Source organism: Bidens hawaiensis, unplaced genomic scaffold, assembly GCF_021521415.1.
Source record: "Bidens hawaiensis isolate Kalapana, Puna unplaced genomic scaffold, B.hawaiensis_p1.1 tig00012046_1, whole genome shotgun sequence".
In the NCBI taxonomy this organism is placed as follows: Eukaryota; Viridiplantae; Streptophyta; class Magnoliopsida; order Asterales; family Asteraceae; genus Bidens; species Bidens hawaiensis.
The window spans coordinates 601,997-611,160 of NW_027491967.1; positions in this window are offsets into that span (position 1 = coordinate 601,997).

The window sequence follows — 9,164 nt, forward strand, 5'->3', positions numbered from 1 at the left end:
CAACTGGACACTGAGATTGGTTCACATTCAAAATGTCCACGTTTGATGAAATTTAGCAATTTTTCTAAATGGGAACCCCGTTTTCGTGCTCACTTGGGTTCTGTTCATCCTGATTGCTCTTATTGCCTAGATGAGGTATATATTGCACCAATGATTGGTGATGACACTATTGGTTTTACTCCCAAAGCTATTTCTCAATATTCCCAAGAAGAGAAGAAAGCATTAGAGATCGAGATAAAGGCATATTCTACTCTTACTATGGCTTTACCCGAAAATATCTTTCACCAAGTAGGTAGTATTAAGAGATGTGCTTCTTTATTCCAACATCTTCGTATGCGAAGTATGAGAAATACGGCTGAGAGTAAGAAGGTGATGCTTAAGTTTCAATTTCGAAACTTTAATTTATTGAAGGGTGAAATAGTTGAAGAGATGATTACCAGATTTATCATTTAATTGCTGAGATGGATAAGATGAAATTGGAAGTTTCTGAGATGGATAAGATTGACACTATTAAGAGTGTACTACCACGTTCTTACTCCACATTTTTAATGGTTCTGAAAGAAAATAACTATTTCTTGAATGAAGATTTGACTGCCATTGAATTCTTACAAAAGATTGAAGTAAGAGAATATGAACTTAAGTGTCAAAAATCCTCCAAGGATAACCAAGATCCTGCTTTATATGGTGGTAGTATGCCTCTAAGTTCAAGTATTTCTCCTATCACTGCTTTTCTCACACAGCATGCAAGTGAAAATGAAACAACTATTTATAATGATCCAAGATCATGTTTTTACACTGTTGGTAATATTGGATCATCTGGTGGTTCTGGAAGTTCAACTACTACTAATCCATTTGCTGCACCACCGAGTGTCAACATGAAGGAAGCTGAACAGAATTTTGCTTTTCTAACAGCCTTTATGACTTCATATGAAAACTTGGTGAGTAGTAAGATAGCCACAAGTGATCTAACTGATGAGGATTATGATCAGATTGATCCAGATGATTTAGAGATTATGGATTTGAAGTGGAACATGGCTATGATCGTCCGTAAGGTTAAAAGATTCATGCAAAGGACTGGTAAAGATCTTCCCGCCTTGAATAAGAAATTGAGATTTGACAAGTTAAAAGTGAAATGTTATAATTGTCAAGAGTTTTGGCACTTTGCAAAGGAATGTGACAAACCGAAAAAGGAGTATACCGGTCCTCGTGGTCAACATCAAAATTCTTCTACACCAAAAGGTAGTGATGCTGAAAAGAAACCATCTACTTCTGGGTCACAGGCAATATTAGCTGATGGAAATGATTGGTCACAATGACTGTTGTGTAATGAAACTCAAGCTAATTTGGCTATGTTTGGGCTGCCAAAGGAATTCCAGGATGCAAGTGGAAGTGAAATGTCCTCGGACAAAGATTCTGGATTTGACTCTGACGATTCTTGTGACAAGCCTCCAACGGTGTTTGCTTGCATGGCAAAGATCAATGAGGTTAGTCATTCTATCCCTGCTACTTCATCTGTTAAGGTAACATGTGTTGAATGTGAATCTAACAAATCTAAGTTAGAATCTTTAAAGAATCATAATGATAATCTAGTGAGAGAAATTACTTCTCTGAAGGATACTTATCGACAATCTCTTGAATCTCAAATGAGATCTCGAGAAAAGATTGAAGCATTGTCGACAAGTAACCATGATCTCAAAGCTGAGTTATATGTGAAAATGACAATTAATGACCAAAAGTTTCAAGAAATCTTGAAACATCGTTCAAAGATAACCGAGCTTGAGAATGAGATTCTTGAATTGAAGAACAAAATTGGGTAAGTTTTGAAACTCTTCTTTCTTGTTGAATGAAATTATTGAAGTATCTGGAAAACAAAAGGATTCTAAGAAAGGGATAGGTTTTGTTGAAATTCCTCCACCATTTCATAATGATTATAAAATTAACCCTTTTGCAAAAAAGGAAAAAGAGGTAATTGTGAAAGAACCTGTAATTTCAGAAAATCCTAAACCTGTTAAATCTGAAACTGTTAAAACCCAATTTGCTCCTCAAAAACATCATGTTGAAAGCAACAAAGTCTTTGTTGAGAATGATGACAAAGTAATTATTGAGGATGTGTTTGAACCAGAGGTTATACACAAGAATAAGAACATTCTTAGTTCTAATCATATTCTTTGCGAGCCTCATGAATTTGAGGAAGCTGTGTATGGGTCACACATGCCTCATGTGACAAAGGCAGAACAAGTGAAAGTTAAACCTGTGAAGGCAAAGAAATCAGAGAAACCAAAAATTTCTGATGAGGAATTGATGCGTTTCATTAATCCTCCTAGTTCTAAGCCATCATCTGCTAGAGTTTTTAAGTTAAAGGGTATGGACACGATGTTCACTGAAAAAGATATCCCGATTAGTATCATTAAACCAGAACTAATTGAGAGCGTCTTTTACAATGAAACTGACAAGTTGAAAGATTTGGAACGTCAATATGTTTGTGCCAAAATATCAAAGTCATCAGACCCAGTATTGAAAGTGAAACAATTGTTAAAACAAGCTAAAAAGGTTCAGTTTGTCAAATCAACTGGAACAGATACATTGAAAAGTTTTTCCAATTGTTCTAACCTTGACTTTTAGATGAAAAAGAAGTCTGTCACTTATGATGATTTGGCCAAATGATTCACTGAAAATGTAAGTTATCAACCTTCGGTTGCATATGTTTCTGCCAGACCTCAACATGGTCATGTTGACATGCGAAGTTGCTTTTTGTGTGGTCAACAAGGTCATGTGGTGAGAAACTGTGGTCAACAGAAAACTTAAAATCTCCATCCTTTTCTCAAGGATCATTCTATACCGATCCCTGTGATAAAGGAGATTTTGAAACGACCAATGTCGTGTGAGGATGATACACATATCATGTTTTCTAACGTGAATCCTCGAAAGGTAATTCATGTGAATGAAACTCATGGTCAAGTGAAACCAAAATTCTTTCCAACTGAGCCCGTATGTAGGAACACGAATTCAAATATTTTTCAATATGCTTATCTGAGACGAAAGTTTAGGAAGCCGGCAACATATTCTCAAGTTGCTAAACAACAGTTGAAGTTTGTTCAAATTACTGATCAAAGAGAAACTCAAAAGGTGCCCAAGACTGAGGCCTAGGCTGCCTTTTTGAACTAATCACTTTTACTTTGTGTGTAGGGTACATCCAAGACTGTGTCTGGTGAAAACTGGATAATGGATAGCGGATGTTCTCGTCATATCACTGGAAATCTCAACCTATTGACCAACGTAAGAAATATTCAAGGAGGTTATGTAGCTTTTGCTGGGAATTTTGGGAGCATGATCACACAAGAAGGTGAAGTTTCAAATGGTCACATTACTTTTGAAAAGGTTAATTACTGTGACAAGGTGGATCATAATTTATTGAGTGTGTCACAAATTTGCGATAAACAGTACACCACGGTATTTACAGATAAAGAGTGTCTTATCTTGAAACCGGGATACGTGATTCCCGAGGACATGGTTGTCATGCGATCATCACGATTAAATGATATTTATGTCTTAAATATGAGTTCTAAAGTATCAACGTCTATCGAAACATGTTTTGTCTCCAAAGCAACCGAGAAGGATTCTATTCTATGGCATCGTAGAATGGGTCAGATACATGTTCGTAAGATGAATTATTTAGTGGCTAATGACTTAGTTGAGGGTATTTCGTTGAAGAACTTTAAATTCTCCAGATCACTGCATTGCATGCAAGAAGGGCAAGCAGATGAAAAAGTCTCATCCTTCTAAGTTATTGAATTCCATTGATACTCCTCTTGAACGACTCCATATGGATTTGTTTATGATTATTCAAGATACTCATGGGTGTTATTTATGAGTTCGAAAGATCAAACGCCTGTTTTGGTACAAAACCTTATCACTAAGATCGAATCACTATACAAACAAAAGGTGAGGAGAATTCGAAGTGATAATGGAACTGAATTCAAAAACACTGTATTGGATTTCTTTTGTATTCAAAAAGGAATTCACCGAGAATATAGTGCACCTTATGTACCTCAACAAAACGGCGTTGCTGAAAGAAAGAATAGAACCTTGATTGAAGCTGCAAGAACCAGGCTTGCTGATTCTAAGCTTCTCGTCCAATTCTGAAATGAGGCGGTGAATACAGCTTGTTATACGCTTAATCATGTTTTACCAGTTAAACGACTCAAGAAGACAAGTTACGAGCTTTTGAACAATCGAAAGTCTAATTTAAAGTACCTGGAACTGTTTGGGTGTCCATGTACAATGTTGAAGAAGGATGCGGGTAAATTTGAAGAAAAAGCTATCGAAGGTTATTTCTTGGGATATGCATCTCCAAAGAAACGTGAATTTAATTTCACTTCAGGTTTTGTTGAGGAATGGTATCATGTGGACTGTCAAAAGTATACTCCTCCTCCTCAAGGGAAAGGTCCCGACTGGATGTTTGACTATGATGGTTTATTTAATTCATTTACTTCTTCAACTGAACACATCGATGAGGATCTGGTTCGAGCATACTTTGAAGATCATTTGGCCATTCCAAGAATTTCAAGTTCTAATGATGTTGAAGCTCGACCTGATGCTCCAACTGAAGAACCACATGTTGTTTCTCCAGTTAATGTTGATAATTTATCTTCTTCTTCTAATGATGATCAAGCTGAAGATCAAGTTATTGCACTTGACAGTGATAATGTTTCGTCTCCAGAACTTGGTGAACATTACACTAATTTATTTGATAATGTTGTTATCGAGAATCCCACTCTTCGGATTCATGGATATCATCCACAGGAAAACATCATTGGAGACCTTGATGTGGGTGTACAAACACGTCATCAAGTTGCTTCGTCATGTGAGAATAACGTATTGTGTGCCTATGCTGACTTACATTCCCCTAGAATTGTAATTGTTGCTAAATTCACTTGCTTTCTATCTCAAGTTGAAGCAACAACGCCTCGTATGGCTCTTCAAGATCCTTCTTGGGTAGAAGCTATGCAAGAAGAATTACAGCAATTTGCACGTTTGGATGTTTGGGACTTAATCGACAAACCTGCTAGAGTCAAGAAAGCTATTCCGACTAAGTGGGTATTTAAGTGTAAGAAAGACGATCAAGGAGTGATTGTTAGAAACAAAGCATGTTTAGTGGTGCAACGTTTTCATCAGCAAGAGGGTATTGATTACACAGAAGTATATGCTCCAGTTGCAAGATTAGAGTCGATTCGAATCTTCCTGGCATATGCTGCTTATAAGAATATAAAGGTCTATCAAATGGATGTTAAAAGTGCTTTTCTCAATGGTGAACTACACGAGGAAGTGTTTGTTTTACAGCCTCCTGGTTTTGAAGATCCTGATTATCCAGACCGAGTTTACCGATTAAACAAGGACCTGTATGGTCTACATCAAGCCCCGAGAGCTTGGTATGGCACGCTCGCCGACCATCTAACTGATAACGACTTCAAGCGAGGGACTGTCGACTGCACTTTATTTCATAAGACTGTTGGTGATGATCTTCTCCTAGTTCAGATTTATGTCGACGACATTATCTTTGGGTCTACAAACGACATGTTGTGTAAGGAGTTTGATAAGTCCATGCAAACGAAGTTCGAAATGAGCTCGATGGGAGAAATGAATTTCTTTCTAGGGTAGCAAGTTCACCAGTCTACAAACGGATTCTTTATTCACCAGACCAAGTATGTGAACGATGTCTTGAGCCGATTCATGATATCTGCAGGAAAAATCCCATATACTCCTATCCATGTGGGTCACAATTTATCACCGGATGAATTGGAGGATACTGTTGATCCTACCCACTATCGTGCCATGATCAGTTCTTTAATGTATCTAACGGCTTCTCGCCCTAACATTTTGTTTGCTGTTTGTCTTTGTGCTAGGTTTCAAGCAAGTCCACGAGTGTCTCACCTAGCTGCGGTTAAGCGAATACTTCAGTATCTGAGGGGAAATCCAGACATCGGGTTATGATACCCCAAGGACGATCACTTTGCGCTAACTTCCTTCTCTGACTCTGACTATGGAGGTTGCAAGATCAATTTCAAATCAACGACTGCAGGATGTCAATTTTTAGGAAACCGGCTTGTTTCCTGGTAGTGTAAGAAGCAGACAACGGTCTCCACTTCAACCACCGAAGCTGAGTATGTTGCAGCCTCGAGTTGCTATTCCCAAGTTTTGTGGATAAAACAACATCTTCGCGACTACGGTTTGGAGTTTCTTACTACTCCTATTTTGATTGAAAATTCTGCTGCAATTTCTATCACAAAGAATCCCGTACAACATTCAAAAACAAAACATATCGAAATTAGATATCATTTTATACGGGATTGCTTTGAGAAGAAATTAATTGACATTGAGAAAGTACATACTGACTTTCAGAAAACCGATTTATTTACCAAAGCTTTTGACAAAACGCGTTTTCAATTTCTGCTTGGTTTAAATGGATTGAAGACCCTCGCTGATATCCTTCAACAATGATGACTATCTTTATTTTCTGTTATTTTTCTTTTAAAATTTATTTTGGTTTTAGGGGGTGAAAATCTAGAAAATACAAAAATACTGTGCTTTTCGTTTGTATAAATAAAATCCAAAAACATTAAAAGTTCTTAAAATACAAAAACATTTTAAAATTCCGAAAATACAAAAAGATTGTGATTTGTTTTCTTTAATGTTTTTCCTTTTAAAAAAATTTTGAAAAACCAAAAACATTTTAAAATTTGGAAATACAAAAAGATTGTGACTTCAGTTTGTATAGAAAAATCCGAAAATTCTAAAAGATTGTGAAGTTTGTTTTTGTTTATAACAACATTGAAAAAGACAAAAAGATTGTGTTTTTAAAGTATGTATAGAGAAAAACCAAAAATATTTTTGCATGCGTTTGCTGAAAATTATTTCAATTATCTACATTTGAAGGACATATACTTGTATATGCTTGTAACTGATAGTTTCTTATGAACCTTTAGGATAGCCATTTACCTGATAATGGAAAATAGTTGGGGGTTTGTTATGCGTTTTTAGATTATTTTCTCGCTGAAAATCATGTCAGCTATTTAATTTTGTGAAGCATACTTGCATGTCTTGGTCCTACTATTCACTTGTTGAATTGATACGTTAGCCATTTATTTATAGACTTAAGTTAACTGGGGCGATTAAATTTATCTTTATTTTTTTATGCTCCTTAAAAATTTTAAGTTTTTGAAGCAAAAAGAGAAAATGATAGTACATTGACTGTCTTGACTCCAAGTCCAGCAAGAAGTAAGCTTAAAAGACTATGTGCTTAATTGCATTGGTGCATTGATAGGTCTTAAAACAAACAAGTAGAGTAAAGTAAGTGATATAAACATAAAGAAACGCCAAATTAAAAGAGGTGTTAGTCTTTAGCAAAAGTCTCGGTGAGGATGCCAGAAATGTAAAAACCTATCATACTCAAGCCTTATAATTATTTGATCACCAAAAACAAAATAAAGCAAATAACAGGCTTTGAGATTCTGGACACTGTGAGTCTTTATGCGGCTTAATCATCTGGGTATTCATATGCATGAATATTTCACTCGCTTTTAGAGCAAATCCAAAGTCATTAAACATGATCACTGTTGTACTTCGTACAAATTCAAATTACTGACTTGATCAAAATCCGCTGTTAGTCATACATTGTTCCTCCCTTGCGCGTGTCTTAATACCATCTTTGATCATATGAAAGAAAATTGTATTCCTGGAAAAAGACGTGTGAAGTTCTTGATGTATCCACGTTTTGTTCAACTGTTTGTCAATGATGCTATTATGGATTTGGTGCTTGATCCTAATGATGAGAATGATAAGTTTAAGTTGGAGAATATGACAGCAGACACCATGAGACGAATGAAACTGTACCGTCAAGCTCGTCCTCCCAGATTCAAGAGATTGATTGGGCATCCTGCTAATCCTGATTATGTATGTCCTCTCGAGGATCGCTGTATTCATGATGACTCGGATTCTGAGCGTGAGGGTGGAGAAGGTGGGAACAACGATGGTAATGATAGAGGCGATGGTGGTAATGGTGGTGATGGTGGTAATGGTGATGCAGCTCTTAGAGAGCAACAGGCTGCAGTTGAAGCTGCGTTAGCTGCCACTATTGCAGCTCAACGTGAACGTAAACGAAAGGGTAAAGCACCAGCTTCTGAAAGTTCAGCAAAGAGACGTGTATCAGCTGGAGATGGAGTTTCTTTTGGTGTTCAACCGTCTCGTCATGCAACTCCTCAATGACCGGCAGTACCGCTTACTACTAGCACTCCAGAGATGACTTTGACGACGACAATGATTACTCATGACAGGCTTGGTATGATTCCACAATCAGCTTTAGCTGACATACCAAAGCCTTCTGCTACTCCTTTTGACTGTCCCTCCAACACCGTCCATGGGGCCTTCTCCACCTAGTGATATCTCATTTATGAGAATTACAAGGCCTCAGGGACCAATCCAACCAGTTCATCCATCTTTGTATGCTATGCCGCCGAATCGTTAGACATACATGCTTTTGAATCTTCTTCATTTGTATGAAAATCAAATGTCTGCTGACCGTGTAAATCAAGAACGTCTGATGGAGAACCAGAAGAAGCTGGTCAGTTATGTTTCTTTTTGTCAGAAGGAAACAAAAGCCCTTCGTGAGATTGTTGAGTCTCAGGGGGTGAAAATTAAAGAACAAGAAGAACTTATTCTGCAGCTGACATGTAAAGATGATGCGCTGAAAAAGCTAAAGAATGACGATGAGGATCAATCTGATGCTGGAGGTGCTACTAAACAAACTCAAGACCCAACTTCTAGTGCGGGTACGAGTTCTGTGGATGATTCGGGCAAACAGATCATTGTTTATCATGACCATTCGGCTGCCAAACCGATTGAGACGATCGAGATTGATATGGTTATTTTTATGGATGGTAAGGGGGTGATTCGAAGCATGGTAAATGAGCATTAGATAGCAGTGGGGAAGTTTGTTGGTAAGTCGCTGACACGAGAGTAGATTGCGATCTTGCTTGGTCAGAATGAAGACGAGATGACCGTGTTTAAGACTGAGCCTGATGCTGAGGTAATTAATGATGATGAGATCTTAAATGATCCTATGGTGGAGATGAGGACGGATTTTATTTATGAGAATGAGGAGGTTGAGG